This window comes from Aedes aegypti, chromosome 2 (genome assembly GCF_002204515.2).
Source record: "Aedes aegypti strain LVP_AGWG chromosome 2, AaegL5.0 Primary Assembly, whole genome shotgun sequence".
Classification (NCBI taxonomy): Eukaryota; Metazoa; Arthropoda; class Insecta; order Diptera; family Culicidae; genus Aedes; species Aedes aegypti.
Window position 1 is genome coordinate 350,515,448 of NC_035108.1, and position 16,469 is coordinate 350,531,916.

A 16,469-nucleotide genomic window follows, 5' to 3' on the forward strand; every position below is an offset into this window, starting at 1 on the left:
TGCAGTAGTGCATGGATCAGCAGCTCTGGCCTCCCGTACAGTGTTTCCAACGTAGCAAGTACGTGTGGAACACCCGCTGGCAGAAGCAAACGACTCCGAACCGATTCAAGTGCATGCCCTTTGAGGCAACGCTGCAGTCTCGCTAGATTTTCAGCATCCGAAAATCCACACGCTTGCGTAGAGTTGTGGTACGCACTAATAAACAGCGGCCAATCTTCGGGGTTACCGAAAAAGATTGGTAGCTCTTTAGCCATCACGTGTCTGGCTGCCAATTGTTGCGGTGTTGGTCCACAATACACTGGCTCCTGAAGCGCTGGAACTGGTTCCGTTTGTGGCTGGTATGCTAAATCACGCTGTGGTCCGACTCGACTTCTATTTGGGTTTGTTTGATCACCACGGTGACCCTGTCCAGGTTGAACGGCAATCGGTCTCATGGGAGTCAATCCCCCTCGTAGATCAGTCACAGATAATATTCCACCACTTTGATGAGCACTGTTTCGATTAACTTCACTTATCGCGGACGACTGCGCGGCGTTTCGAGAACTCGGATTTTCGACTTGCGAAGTAATCGAGAGATTGTTCAAGGAAGGCTTATTAGGAGGCAAAGGCATGCCGATATTTGAGACGGGGGGGACATGGAAACTCTGAGAAGGCAATTGATCTAGGAGCGTTCTTTGTGTGCTAAAACTAGTCCCTAACCGAGCCGTGGGAGGCAGGGGAGCGTTCATCGTTTTACCAGCTGTCGATACAATGGTGCTTTCTATTCTACCAATTAGACCTCCTAACGTTGGCTCGTTTCCTGATTGCCCTAACGAAATACCTGTCATTGCGTCTTCCAAAACTCCCTGTTGGCTAGGCGGTTGTTGATTACTACCCTGCCTAGCTGGTGTGGTCCCGGTCGCTGACGTTGCTTCGTTACCATTCGGGTCAATCGGTGGAGCCTGCTCCGCCGAGGCCACCATCGTCGAATTGAATGCTCTCCACTTTCGAACCTTGCTAGTCGCACTTTGCTCGGATGTAACACTCCTCATGTCGTCGTCATCGGCTTCCTCTTGTGCAATTATTTCGCGCAGACGGAACGATTCGTTGATAACTGTTTCCTCCATTTGAAGCTCCAGCTTTTGAAGTTCAGCCTCCTCTTCCGCCTTCTTCTGTTGCATAATCAACTCCGCCTCCTTATGTTTCCGCTCTTGTTCTCGCCGCTTGAGCTCCAAACGCTTCACTGCCAGAGCTTTCTGGGCTTCGAGCTTCTCAAGTTCTAAGCGCGCTTTGGCCGCCCGGCTAGAACAAGATGAGCTCACGCTCTTCACCTTTTTATCAGCTATTCTGACCACCGATGCTTGTGCTGATGGTCGCTGGCATTCTGGGCAAGTAAACATTCGTTCGGGATCGGCGATGCTGTCGTTTACGCCCACGCATTCATAATGCCACCAGGAGCCACAGTGACAGCAGCTAACCATCCGGTCATTGTCCGCCTCTTTGCAGGCCTTGCAGTGATTTTTGGCACTTCGTGTACTTTTTGTACTTCTCGGCATCGCAGATATTTATCCAATGCGATCTGGATACGATCTTACAGATTTGTTGGGGAAAACTTTCGGGGTTCTTATAAGCCGTAACACCGCGATTTTCGATGCTAATTCAAGGGCTGTAAGCTAAGTATATTCAGTTAGTTTTATAACAAAAAAGAACAATAGTAACAACTTACATCGGTCACCCTAGTTTTACGATGCCCCAACAAAGTAGATTTTTATGTATGGTGTACGGTTTGATACTGTAAATTCATAATTCATTACGAGATCCAATTCAACTAATTTTATCCACTTACAATTATAACCTCAGCCTAAATCGAGACTTGGACTTCACTCTGTCCATGAACTAATTGGAGTAATATACCAATCGTCTATAAACATAATTACGGATTAGTAATAGAACGCTATGTTTTACCTAGTTACTCACGGTAATTATCGGTTTAAGGCTAATAAACTTAGGATTTATATGATCAAAACTCAAATCAACTTCTAACAATCTTTTTAACATTGTTCAGTAAGACAATCAATCCCTAATCCTGCATATCATCGTCGAACTTGACGTCTATCAATATACGACTACAAATATACAATAACGCTAGATTCTCTTCACGTCAATTGTCATCTGCGAATAAAGGGCCCTCGCTCGTAGACTGCGAAGTGAGAGATTGGCGCACTCCGTAACACCCTTCCTTTTGTTCGTGTTTGCAAACATGTTTAGTGGATAAACGAAAGAAGAAAGGTTTTTTTTCCCCAAGACGGTGTTCAAGAAGGATTGCCACCGCTAGCTTTTGCTAGCTGGTCCAACGAAAAATCGAAGGCACGGGTCCAAAAAAGGATCGAAAAGTTGATCCCTGAACTGAACTAAAAAGTATTGTATTAGTACTTTTTTATTGCTTCAGATGGTTTCATAGTTTTCAGAAACATTCAGCAGTGGTGTACGTACAGCACGAAGGTACGATTCGCACTGATTGGATTTTATTTAAATTTTATGTAACAACAGCCTTTTTGTTCGAGTATATGAAAAACTTTATTGGAAAAAATAGATCAACAGATAAAATCCGTCAATTTGCATAACGATCACTGTGGTCATAAAGTTAAGTTGGTAAATTATCGTTCGCATTCAAAAAAGTTCCTTTGAGATTTCGTCCGACCTCTGTATGAAGATGCGCCACTGTGCGCTTGGTTGGTGTTGAAGTTATTTATACACGCGGAATCGGAATCGTGAAACTGTTAGTGCTGTTGGTGGAAGCTACGCCTCGTCGCCACTTTGCCAGATAATTGCCACCTATGGGCTCATTTAAAGCATATCGAATGGTTTTGTTCTATATATCGCTTTAATTTATTTGCAATCATGTGTCGATGACTCGAGGCGGCGATCAGACGTCAAATGTCAATGAATTATGAATTTTACATGATGAATTATGGAACACCCAGGAAGCAGTGAGAGACGATCGATGGGAAATCATTTTTCCATAAATTGACGGATTATTGCTTCCTTGAATCGAGATCGGGGATCATGCGAAGATCTGATGTCGCGAATAACTCTAAAAGCGGATGGACCATTCCTAAGTCCATTTCAGCATCATGATACGTAATAATAATCCGACAAATTTATTTCAATCATTCTAATAAACTTCAAACAAATGACATTACTGATTGGTGTCGGTTCATTGAAATAGATATTTTTTCGATTTACTATTACTGAGAGCTTGGAGGCACCCGTCCTTCCATGTCTCCAAGAAACTGTTCGGCCGAACGCGTGAGGATTAACTCACACTAGGGGATTGCCGCTGTTTGTAGGGAAGCTAGGTGTAAAACGCGCTATCACAATATCATTAAAATGGGAGATATATCGAAAATCTCATAGGGGTCTATTTTATAAGTCGAGTCGATCAAAATGACTCAACTGGAGTCACTGTCGACCAAAAAATATCGTTCGACATGGTCTGTCACTCGAGTTTTTCGACAGTTGTCACTCTATGTGACTGGATTACTATGGGAGTCGACGAGTTACATCTGAAATATGCATGCTTACTTTGATCGACAGTGATTACAGACGAGTCACATGAATGTGCTCGATTTACAAAATAGGCCCCATAATCAATTTAATGATTGCTCAAAAATCATAGGTAAAGTTTTGGGGGTCTATTTTGTAATTCGAGCGAAATCATGTGACTCGTCTGAAGTCATTGTCGATCAAAGTAAGCATGCATATTTCAGATGTCACCCGTCGACTCCCATAGTAATCCAGTCACATAGAGTGACAACTGTCGATAAACTCGAGTGACAGAGCCAAGTCGAGCGAAATTTTTGGTCGACAGTGACTCCAATCGAGTCGTTTTTGATCGACTCGACTTATAAAATAGGGCCCTTATTTATACAGTAAACATCAAATTAAGGGGTCTATTTTATAAGTCGAGTCGATCAAAATGACTCGACTGGAGTCACTGTCGACCAAAAATTTTACTCGACACGGCTCTGTCACTCGAGTTTTTCGACAGTTATCACTCTATGTGACAGGATTACTATGGGAGTGTCGACAGGTGACATCTGAAACATGCATGCTTACTTTGATCGACAGTGACCACAGACGAGTCACATGAGTCTGCTCGATTTACAAAATAGACGCCTAAAAATAGAGGTGCTTCTGATGCATGTATAAGAATTTGAAAATAGCTGGATTTTACAGCACACAATCCGTTTAAAATTGAGTGGCACGCCCTGTTGTTAGCAAAACCGTTGTTTTTAGTGTTTCATATCTTTTAGATTTAGGGGTCTATTTTATAAGTCGAGTCGATCAAAATGACTCGACTGGAGTCACTGTCGACCGAAAAAATCACTCGACTCAGCTCTGTCACTCGCGATTTTCGACAGTTGTCACTCTATGTGACTGGATTACTATGGGAGTCGACCGGTGACATCTGGAATATGCATGCTTGCTTTGATCGACAATGAATACAGACGAGTCACATGAATCTGCTCGATTTACAAAATAGGCCCCTTACTTTCTGAGATTTTATTCCCTACACCCTATTACTATTTGTTTGTAGTTGTAATCTTATTTGTTAGACTTCCTTGCAAAACCAATAAAAATGAAGTTTTGGAAGAAAATCGCAATTCAAACTAAGCTGTTCACTATGAGGCGCATATTGTACCGTCTTTCCTCATGGAGTTTTGCCGGTCGTCGGTTACGGAATCATTGATCGTCTGCACACGACTTGATCCCCGAAGGCCCCTTTTCCGTGTGAGGGGCACATGCACCATCCGTGAGAAATTATATGTACAGTGGTCGTTCGCTGTCAGCTGACCATGGATTCGAATGGAGTCGAGTTACGAGAATCGCAGCATAACCGGAGATTCGCAAAAAAGCAGAACGACTGTCCGTTCGTGGTTCTGGCTCAATTCTCGCACATATCGATTAATAAAAGGTACAATGCTCAGAAAATCCAGTCATAAATCAAACCGTTCGACTGCAACAACCTTGGTTTCAACAGATTCAGAATGGTCATATGGATTAACGGGGCCTAGTAAGTACGGGCACGGTTGTCGAAAAATGTGATAAGTAGTTTTTCCCTGTCGTGTAGTATTATCAGTTCGAGTACTGACACTTACGTACTTACCAACATAGGATCGATGTTGCTTCTGCACTTCAGGGTCATTGTCGATTTGATGGTGCAGAAACATTTTTTTTTATTCAAAACAAGTTTGGCATGTAAAGGGTGTACGGAATCAAATTGCGACACACACAAATATTTGGCGAAATTCGCACGTTTAACCCTGAGAGAGAAGAGACAGCTGGTATGTTTGCTTGCATTCTTTGACTTCTTTCTTCTTGAGTTGTGAACAACTGTCAGATAAACTTATTTTGGTCAAAATCAATTATTGTTGTTCACTGTGAAAAAAAAGATATAAATATTTAAAAAAAATCAATAGCAGTTTACCAACACACAACTGAATAGGTATTCTACTTTTGGAAAAGGTGAAATCAGCGAAAACACCTCAAAATTTTAATAACGTTTACTTGAATTTTTACGCTTCGCCCTTCGAATGTGCGATTTTCCAGTGACAGTTGATGACAGGTTTTCTTGACTTTTGGGGGCTTCTGTCTCCTCTCTCTCTCAGGTTCAACCAATCATCTTAAAACTTTCAGGGAGTAAAATAAAACATGTTATGAATATTTTCCCATGTTTGTTTTATTCGATTTCATTTCCATGTCCAAATGCACGATCTTTTCTGTTCACATTACTCATAAGGTCCTGTCCAACACTTGGACGCGTGGCAGTTCATTTTTTCTTCCTATCTTCCTCCGATTTCACTTCTTTTGCTCCCGATGTCCCTGTATTTTTCAATTGGTCGCAGTTCCGGTGCGTTCGGGGGGTTGAGATGCTTCGGCACGAAATTGACCTCCTTAGCCTTGTACCACTCCAAAACCTCTTTCAAGTAATGTCACGATGCCAAATCCGGCCAAAAAATCGTAGGACCATCGTGTGACCTTAGAAGAGGAAGTAGATGCTTTTTTGAGGCATTCCTTAAGGTACACCTGCCCATTGACCGTTCCAGTTGTCTCGAATGGGGTGCTCCGCTTTCCACACGAGCAAATTGCTTGCTAAATCATATGCTTTATGAATAGTTTTTGTTTGTGAATTTTAGTGCAATGTCTACATTTTCTACATTCTTGTCTGACTACATGCAGTTATCTGCAAGACACTCGAATCTGAGTGCTGATAACAAGGCTATTGTGGAGTCTTTGTTGTTTCAAGTCAAAGAACTTGAAAGTGAACTTGCCGAAATGAACGAAGAAGAATCCTTAGTGGAAATTTCAATTACCGACGGCAGTGTAACACCTGATTCTGTTGAATATGAACCTTTAATCGACCTGCAACAAGCCTACATGAATTCACCGACATCAATTGATTCTATTTTTTCGAACGAAACAATTCACTCAAATGAATTTCTGAATTTTTCAGACATTACATCACAGTCCATTGTGTGCGCAGATTCTGGCTCTTTTAATCGCCCTACGACATCAATCCACAATTAGTGTGTAGAATCCTATCTGTACACAAACATAACATCATTCATCTAGCCATAAATCATTTTTGGCTTACTCAATTTTGTGTCCAGCGTAATAACTTAACCATGTGCTAAATTTGCAATTACTTTTACTAACGGTAATCCGATAAATGTTTTAGGCATTTCTCTGCGAAAACAAAATAACTCAACGGATTTTTTTTTTTCATTCAATTTTATTTTGACGTCTCTGGATTAAAAAAAAATCAGCAGGGTAGCAATGGATATAAAAATAAATTAAGAATGGAGCTACTTGGGCACTTCCATGATTCACTTTGGCATGGGTTTTTTTCTCGGCTGCATTGTCTGAAATTTAAAAAAGACGCGTTTCAATGCGATGCATATGGTGGCCAAATATGATCTCAGTTGCTTAAAAAAAACACTGCCGAAATGAATCAAAAGTGCCAAGAGTGGGATCCAACACCCCCTGAAATAGAAGAAAAATATTGGTAAACAAGCTTATATCTGCGCAGAAGCAACGCGTACACAGCTTAAAACATGTTGTAAATTTGAGTTTATGTTCATGCACATATTTGGAGCGAAATAAACCTAAATTTCAACGACCAATCCATTATTTTTCAATCGAATTCACTTTAGATGATTATAGAACGAAGCCACACCTCAAAATTTCAAAACCACAAGACTTGATAATCAAACAGCGCTCCGCTTAGAAAATTTATCCCATTGATCACCACCAGTAACCAAGCATTGATTTTCAACGCGAAATGTTGTCAGATTCTCCAGTCTTGTGCACTTAAAAAATTCAAAATTTGGCTTCGTTTTATAATCATCTTAAACTTACATGATCATGTAATATTCAACCACATGATGTTCTAACAACACACGAATTTGATTTATTTTTGCAGTAGACTTCAGTTTACATCACATTTAAAATTATAGTAGTTTACGCAACAAGGTGCAGAATGAGGATTTTTACAGCTCGAGTCGTACGTTTATCCAACGTAGCTTGCTGAGATGGATAATTACGACGAGTGCTGTAAAAACCAAGTTCTGCGCCGAGTTGCGTACGACATTTCTTGCAATTTCATGAAAGGTTACTTGAGGAATAATTTTAATCTATTTTTGATCAATCTGCATTTGGCCGTCCGTAGCAATGCTTGAAAAATTCTGATCTTAGTAGGTTGTAGTAAGACATTGTCATAATTCTTCAAACCATCGTCCAGATAACATCATTATTCGAAACAATGAGCGATTTCGATCCGGATGCTCCGATTGATATTGACTTGGCAGCGGAAGTGGAGAGTTCTAATTTCTGAAGCTACGTCACCAGCAGATTACACAGGGCACTGCTTTCGTCGATCGTACGCGTCTTTACCGGATTCTTGGGTATATATTTGTGTTCTGAAGAGTCATGGACAATGTAAATCTTCAACCGTTGCTGAGGGATACGTCGAAAATTCTTTGCTACAAGTACACTTTTGAATTTTCAACATTTGCGCCCACTTCATTGCGTTACTGAAATGTGTTGTGTAATGAACCATTACCCAACTCATACGACAATGCGAGAAAGTAGGCCATCTCATAACGGGCTGGAGTGCTCGGCAAGCCTCGTAGCATAAATTTACGACTCGTGCTGTAAAAATCATCATTCTGCAACTTGTTCCGTAAACTACTATTTTCTGTGTATGATCAATATTCACCTGCAATAGGCGTTTTCATTAAATGTTTCAAATCAGCTGATTTTAAAGCATTTTGACAGTTTTTCGATGGAGTTTACGGTTGTGCTACTTTTCCCCGAATGTCGTTTCCCCGAATGCCAGTTCCCCGACTACCCCGTTTACCCGAATAGCCCAGTTTCCCGAAAAATGTTAGCGCTCATAATTGTCATAACTTTTTGTTTTTCAAGGTGGTGAAAGAACTGGTCATCGAATATGCACCCTTTTTTATTTTATTGGCGGTTCTTTCGAGTTTTACCATCCTCAGCATTTTTGGCAATATGTGTTTTACCGAGAAGGATCACAAATATCCTTCTTTTGATTGTTTGATCGTTCTTTCTAGTTCAGAACTCTGTCACTAAAACATTTTTCGGGGAACCGGGTCATTCGGGGAACTGGCATTCGGGGAAATGACATTCGGGGAAAAATAGCACAATCGGAGTTTACAGTCCCGTGTTTGCACCGGTCCTCCACAGATGTAAACAAATGCATAGACGGACATGTTACATGAAATGGCCTATCCGCGATGCAAGCCGTGAAAAAGTAAAATATTTTCCCGGTTCACGACGATCCAACTCCAGCATCGTGAGAGATGTAAACATACTTTGACATCTCACTCCCACATAAGAGCCTTCTTTATTAGTCGAAACACTTTTTAAACCTGGTCGACATTCGCTGTAGCCATTAAAAACCTCTCATGTTGCTTGCAAGTTCGAGTAGATCATGCGTCTTACGCACTTATTACAGCACACGCTTGAGTTATTACTTTTTTCCTCTAATTAAGTAAATGAGTTCTAAGTTATTTGGTCAACGAATGTTGACAGGAAAATAATTAATTTAGGCCTGGTACTCAGTGGGTTCAGTGGATTGGGGCCTTGCTTAGTCGAGTGGTTAGAGTCCGCGGCTACAAAGCAAAGCCATGCCGAAGGTGTCTGGATTCGATTCCCAGTCAGTCCAAGATCTTTTCGCAATGGAAATTTCATTGATTTCCCTGAACATAGAGTATCATCGTGATTAAGAGCAACAGCACATTGCTCAAAATTAAATTGAATTTGAAATAGCAGAGAACCACTAGTTGAATAGGTCTTCATAGTTGACCAAATCTAGAAACGCAAATCCTTCTACCTAATGGAAAGACCTTGGAGGCTCCGGCTCTTTCCTTTCAAGTAACCGGAAAAAATTGCTATATTTCTATTCATAGCAGGCTCACTCTTCCAAATTCAAGTGATTTTGAGGATTTTGCATAAGAACAATCATTGCTCCAAATCAACCTGAATTTTGAAGAGAAGTATGTAAAGAATAAACGGCAGTTTTATCCACAAGGTAGCTCGGAGAAAAGATTCGCATATTGAAAGTTTTTGACAAAGATAAATTTCACGACAATCAGTCTCATTATTCCAATTTTATATGATTTTTCGGAACAGCTCTTGCCGTCCAGAATCAATCATTGTGAAGAATCAACTAAAATTGGCAGAGCAGAGAGCAACAGCAGCAACAACACTTGCCGCCTAGGATCGATCAAGGTAGACACAACAAGGTAGGCTATTCCAACGTGTAAACAACGTTTTTCCATTAAAACATCCCGAGCAGAAGAAAATATCTACTGAATACCAAATTGAGGTATTCCATATCTGATAATTTCCAATACTTACAACCTGAAAAAGGTATGAATGAGCCCTGCATAAGAGGTAAAATACCACAAATAATACTTTCTGCATATTCTACAAATACCAAGCTGATAATTAGATCAGGTATTGTAATACCTAAATAATACGTGATGGATTTTCATATAAAAGTGATTTTTTTTCCATAACAGTTCGAGTTATTGAACTCGTTCGAGTTTGCGATAGGAATGACGTCACTGCCAAATGTCATTTTTCGGAGTTAATACCTTGCTTCTTTTTACCGTGGGATCAATAATTGCTCCAAATCAAATCTTGAAGAAGAGAGAACTTCTACTTGAACTTTTTTACGTAATCTGATTACTCGGTTATAAAGGACCCTCATAATACACGTCTCGGGTGGAAAGCTTCGGATTATTCTTAAAGTACTGCCTTACCTTCTGCGCCTTCTCTGGGTGTTCGTTTCTGGTTTCGGCCGCTTCCAGCGCGCCGCTCGATTGTTTTCGTCTCCTGGAACATCATCACAACGCGGGGCACGGTGGAATGGTGGATTCCAAACCTTTTGCCGAGAAACCGAGTCACTCGCTGTAAACCCCACCAGCAACGTTCAATCACAAGTGAAGTTTATAGTGCGTGTTAGAGGTGCTACAATGGCTAAAGGTTCTATGGAAGAAAACTGACTGCGATTTTTAAACTGACAAATGATCTCTTGCCGGAATACTTGACAAATATTATTTTACGAGGACGAAATAGTCATAGAACTAGACGAAGCAATGATTCACGTGTTGTGAATAAGATTTTTATTTTATTACTAGCTAAAATCAGAAATGCAAGATGTGTCACAGAATTCAAAATAAACTGTGCAACGTTGATTAAATTTAAGTATAGATAAGGACAATTATCAAATTGTATTTATTAATACTGTATATTATTATAAAGAGATAAACAAATGGATTATTATTATTACCTTCATGAGCATAATCTGTGATTAAGATGCATAATGCATTATGCATTTGATTTGATTATTTGATCCTTCTTCGTTGACCCACAAAGTCATAATATCATGCAACGTTGAAGCTTAATTCTTTTAATGTCACTTTAACCTGATTGCCGTATCAAAGGAAGGTCATTCGTGACAGCAACGTTGGAGCGATATTTAAGTCTTGTACAACATCACCATGCTTGCTTATCATATTTTATTATGCATATTTTATTATGAAGATTGACCTCGAGATAATTTAGAGGTCCAAAAAACCTTTGTAAAAGACCAAGATAAGTAACCAGTGCCGTAGCGTGCGGTTGGCCAGGTTGGCACCCGCCATGGGCGTCAGACTACAGGGGGCGCCAAAATGAGCAATTTTTGAAGATACATATTTAGTAACAGGATTTTGTTGGAGATACGAGTTTAGTAAGAGCTTTTTTCAAGTCTCAATATCTGGAAAAACATAATCGGACATAAACAATTAGCGATAAATAACTATTGAGGACTAATGTCGTGCCATTTTTTTCTATATAATTTATTAGCTCTGTTCTAAAAGATGGAAGATTGAAACTTTTCCTTAACGAATTCAACAGAACATTTTTGAAGCGTCTAAGAAGGTGAATGATTAGATAATTGAGAACTCCCTGATTTATGGAATTATCGATATTTTTTCAATAATATCAAAATAGTACCCCATAGCAGCACATTCCCAAAAAATTGTTATTTTACGTCTTTAAGATGCACATAAAAGAAGCGAGCCGAATGACGTAAATTAGTGTCGAATTTTTAATACGTTATTGTCTGATTTTGGAAATGTCGATCGTTATTCCATCGTTTTCGTGTCTTTTAAAATGTAAAATACATTTTTTGTTATTTCGGAGGACACGTTTTGTGTCGTTCCATCACTTACATTATGTTTCATTTAGTCATAATGAGGATTACACAACTGACTGATAAACGTTCGAATCCGTACATTAATTTTCATTGATTTACAATTTTTGCTATTTAATACGTTTTGCCATTTTTCAATAAAACTTCTTGAGGATCTTCGGTTCCCAAGAAGTCTTCATTTGATCTTTTCGACTATTTTATAAAAACAAAACTTCATTTTTTTAATTGCATTGAATTTAAACTTTTTACACAACTTCAATACGCTACTAATCCTCTAATTCTTGTATAATTCAAGAAATATTATTTGACAAATTTTAGTTTTTCATTCCTTGTTGAGTGCTCGCCCGAGTCAGTCGACTATCGCGCTTTGTGATCTACGATCAATCGAAAGTTGTTTTTTCAAGTGTTTTTCCCAAGTATATGGGTTTTTTCACTGGCCGATCGGAAATCATAACGCTGATAGTGCACCCGCACAAGGAGCAGCTACCATTGGCCGAGCCCAGATTGGTACACTGTACATCTTTAGCATCATCTTCACCAGCATCAACCGGTGGCGATAATACCACAAGAGGCATCATCAAAATCGATACACCACGTGGCAAAACAAAGGCAATCGGCGTCATCATTTCATCGCATCAAAGGAAAGGAAGATTGTAGGTATTGTTCCTCCATCCGCATTACTTTGCCGCTGTTAGTCCCCGTTGTTAGAGTGATATTCTCACAGTGGTCTCGAAGTGCTCTTTCGCTCAATTAATTGGCATATTTTTGATAATTTTTTCAAAACATTTTGTGGGAGTAATATTTACACACCGTATGACACAGTGGTCTCGGAGTGTTTGATTGCTCAATTAATTAGTTTTTTTTTCTCTTATTATTTTTTTTTGTTTTTTTTTTCATTATTTTTTTTCGTTAATTTTTTTTTCGTTAATATTTTTTTTTTTTCTTCGTTATTATTTTTTTTTCGTTATTATTATTATTATTATTATTTTTTTTTTTGGAAATACTCATTTTACACTATTAGAAATTTCTCGCCAAACTAGTTGTAGTACGTGATTTTGGTTTTATTCAATTTCTTTGGCAATAGTGTGGTTAAATTAAGTGAAGTTAATTCGCTCATTAGCGCTGTGTTGACCTTCCTTTGCGGTAGAGCAAAAATTGCTCCGCAATGGAACCAAATGATACTGGCGGGGGCACGCCGGAATATTTAGTCTCTTCTGATGATGAGTTAGTTTTGGGTCAGATGAATAAAATTCTAAAAACCCAACATAGTGAGGCCATGGAGACCATCGATGATGGTACTCCTTCTCCTCCTTTATCTCCTTCAGCTGTGCCTCCAGTACACTCAGGTACTGCATTGTCAGGAGATGTCACGGTTAATCTCTCTGTTCATGACTCACCGCATTCGTCTCAAAAGCAAACGGTTACTAATTCTGGTCTGCTCGGCAGTTCAAGCCAATCCCATGCGTTCTCCCCCTCTGGTTCCTCATGGAACCCGGCACCCCCAGCCATAAAGCTTACCCACCCGGATCTAAGGGTCCCTTTCTGGTTTTCTTTCGGCCCAAAGCGAATGGAAAACCGTTGAACAAACTCCAAATTGAAAGGGATCTGGCAAAATCGTTTCGAGGTATCCTCGAGATAGACTCACCCAGCCGTGATAAGTTGCGTGTCACAGTTAGTGATCGCGACCAGGCGAACAAAATTGCTGCCTTTGAGCTCTTTTTGATGGAGTACAGAGTCTACATTCCCAGTCGCGAGGTCGAGTGTTACGGAGTAGTCACCGAACATAATTTGACTCGCGCAGACATCATATCAGGAGCTGGTGGGTTTAAAAACCGTGCCGTTCCGCTAGCCCCTGTACTTGATGCCACTCAAATGAATAAAGTATTCCCTGATGGCTCAAAACAGCCGTCAAATTCGTTCCGAGTGACCTTCTCCGGTTCGGCCTTACCAAGCGTCCTCGTGATTGGGCGTCTTCGACTACCTGTCCGTCTCTATGTTCCGACGGTTATGCATTGTGAAAAGTGCCGGTAGTTGGGCCACACTGCACCTTACTGCAGCAACAAACCACGCTGCAGTAAGCTCAGTGCATGCCCGAAGTACTTAGAGCGGGAGAAACACACCATAAATTCCCTGAAACAACGTTCTAGGCGATCTTATGCAGATATGCTGAAAAAGATCGCCCCGACTGTTGTTCCATCGGCCCATTCCATGAACAGTAACAATATCTTCGCATCCCTGCCGGACGACGATCAATGCAAAGACTCTGAGGATGGAGAAGAGTATACTATCATTGAAACAGGCACGAAAAGGAAACGTGCGGTTACAAAACGGCACTTGCAGCAACAGGCTTCTCAGAACGTCCCTGTTGTTCAAAACGCTTCTCACAATCCTTTGAAAAAAATCAAGAAATGGCGGAAACACCAAAAAGGTGTCACCTTCAGGTTTCGAATTTTCAGCTGGAGAATTTCCGTCACTTCCGGGAACATCTAGAACCCCAGATGTCCCAGTTTTTCGCCCAGAACCTCCACCAACTCGTCAGAAGGAGCATAACGATGCTCCCGGAAAACTGACATTTTCTGGGATAGTGGATTTCATCTTCGAAATATTCCAAATCTCACCCGAAACGAGAAACCTTATCAACATGGCATTATCTTTGGTGAAACCTTTCTTGAAGCAAATAGCTTCAAAGTGGCCGATTCTTGACTCGTTCATATCTTTCGATGGCTAATGTGTCCAATGAGGTCGGAGATATGATCGAAGTGCTACAGTGGAATTCTAGAAGTTTCATGAAAAATATGGAGGCGTTCAAATTTTTAGTTCACAGCATTCGCTGCGACATATTTGCTCTTTGTGAAACCTGGCTCACTTCTGATAAAACTGTCTCTTTCCACGATTTCAATATTATTCGTCTGGATCGAGGGGATGGATACGGAGGGGTGCTCTTGGGGATTAATAAGCTCCACTCCTTTTACAGAATCGACTTCCCCTCGATGACAGGCATTGAAGTAGTTGCATGTCATATCACAGCTCGAGGTAAAAGCCTCAGCATAGCCAGCGTATACATACCGCCGAATGCTAGAGTATCTCGCAGAGACCTTGCGGCAATATGCGAAGCTATGCCTGTGCCATGGTTGATCCAAGGAGATTTTAATTCTCACGGTACAGCCTGGGGGTCACCGAGGGACGACAATCGCGCAACATTAATATATGATCTTTGCGACTACTTCAATCTGACAATTTTAAACACTGGGGAAGCAACTCGTATAAAACCTCCAGATCCCCCAAGTATGTTAGACCTCTCAATCTGTTCGAATTCATTATCATTGGATTGCATGTGGAAAGTAATTCAGGATCCCCTTGGTAGTGATCACCTGCCTATCAAAATTTCAGTTACCAATAATCCGTGTCGAACACACCAGATCGACGTAGCGTATGACCTCACGAAGCATATCGACTGGGGAAAATATGCTGAAGCGATCTCCGTAGGTGAGCAATCGGTCGATATACTTCCTCCGCTGGAAGAATATCAATTCTTATCCACGTTGATTATAAACAGTGCTCTTCAAGCTCAGCGTAAACCGGTTCCAGGATCTTCAGTACGACGTCGGCCACCCACCCCGTGGTGGGATGGCGAATGCACCGCGAAAGATCAGATGCGTTTAAAGAATATCGGAAACGTGGCGCGCGCGATAACTACGATCGGTATTGTTCTCTTGACCGCAAGTTCAAGAGCCTCGTGAAAGCGAAGAAACGCGGTTACTGGAGGAATTTCGTTAATGGTCTATCACGGGAAACGTCGATGCGAACTCTTTGGACGGTCGGAAGAAGAATGCGTAATGCGGTATCGGTAAATGAGGATCGTGAAAGCTCTTCTCGATGGATATTCGACTTCGCGAAGAAAGTTTGCCCGGATTCTGTCCAAGTGCAAACGATCACACGAGATTATCCAGACGAAAGGAATGAAATGGACTCAACTTTTTCGATGGCAGAATTCTCACTTGCTCTCCTTTCATGTAACAATTCTGCCCCAGGTATGGACAGGATTAAGTTCAACTTGCTCAAAAACCTCCCAGACGTCGCAAAGAGGCGCTTGTTGAACTTATTCAATGCATTCTTGGAGAACAACATTGTTCCGGATGATTGGAGACAAGTGAGAGTTATTGCCATCCAAAAACCAGGAAAGCCTGCTTCGGACTACAACTCGTACCGTCCTATTGCGATGTTGTCGTGTCTTCGAAAGTTGTTAGAGAAGATGATTCTCTTTCGGCTGGACAAATGGGTAGAATCGAATGGCCTTCTCTCAGATAATTAATTTGGATTCCGTAGAGGCAAAGGAACGAGCGATTGTCTTGCGTTGCTTTCTACTGAAATTCAACTGGCCTATGCTCAAAAAGAACAAATGGGCTCAGTCTTTTTGGATATTAAAGGGGCTTTTGATGCAGTTTGCGTAGATGTCCTTTCAGACAAACTCCACGAGTGTGGACTTTCCCCGATTTTGAACAACTACTTGTACAATTTGTTGTCTGAGAAGCATATGTTTTTCTCACAAGGAAACTCGACAACTTTGCGAATAAGTTACATGGGTCTCCCCCAGGGCTCGTGTTTAAGTCCTCTTCTTTACAATTTTTACGTAAGAGATATTGATGATTGTCTCATGAGAAATTGCTCGTTAAGACAGCTTGCGGATGACGCCGTTGTT

The 16,469-nt window shown here is 40.8% G+C and overlaps 1 long non-coding RNA gene across 1 annotated transcript; it reads right to left on the minus strand.

Moving 5' to 3' along the window:
- Positions 1-1,799: 1,799 nt before the first annotated feature.
- On the minus strand, positions 1,800-2,204 carry LOC110675881. The gene is made up of 2 exons (XR_002499877.1): positions 1,957-2,204; positions 1,800-1,900 (listed from the first exon to the last, which is right to left on the minus strand). It is a non-coding gene; the product is annotated as an uncharacterized LOC110675881 (long non-coding RNA).
- Between the last annotated feature and the right edge of the window lie 14,265 nt (positions 2,205-16,469).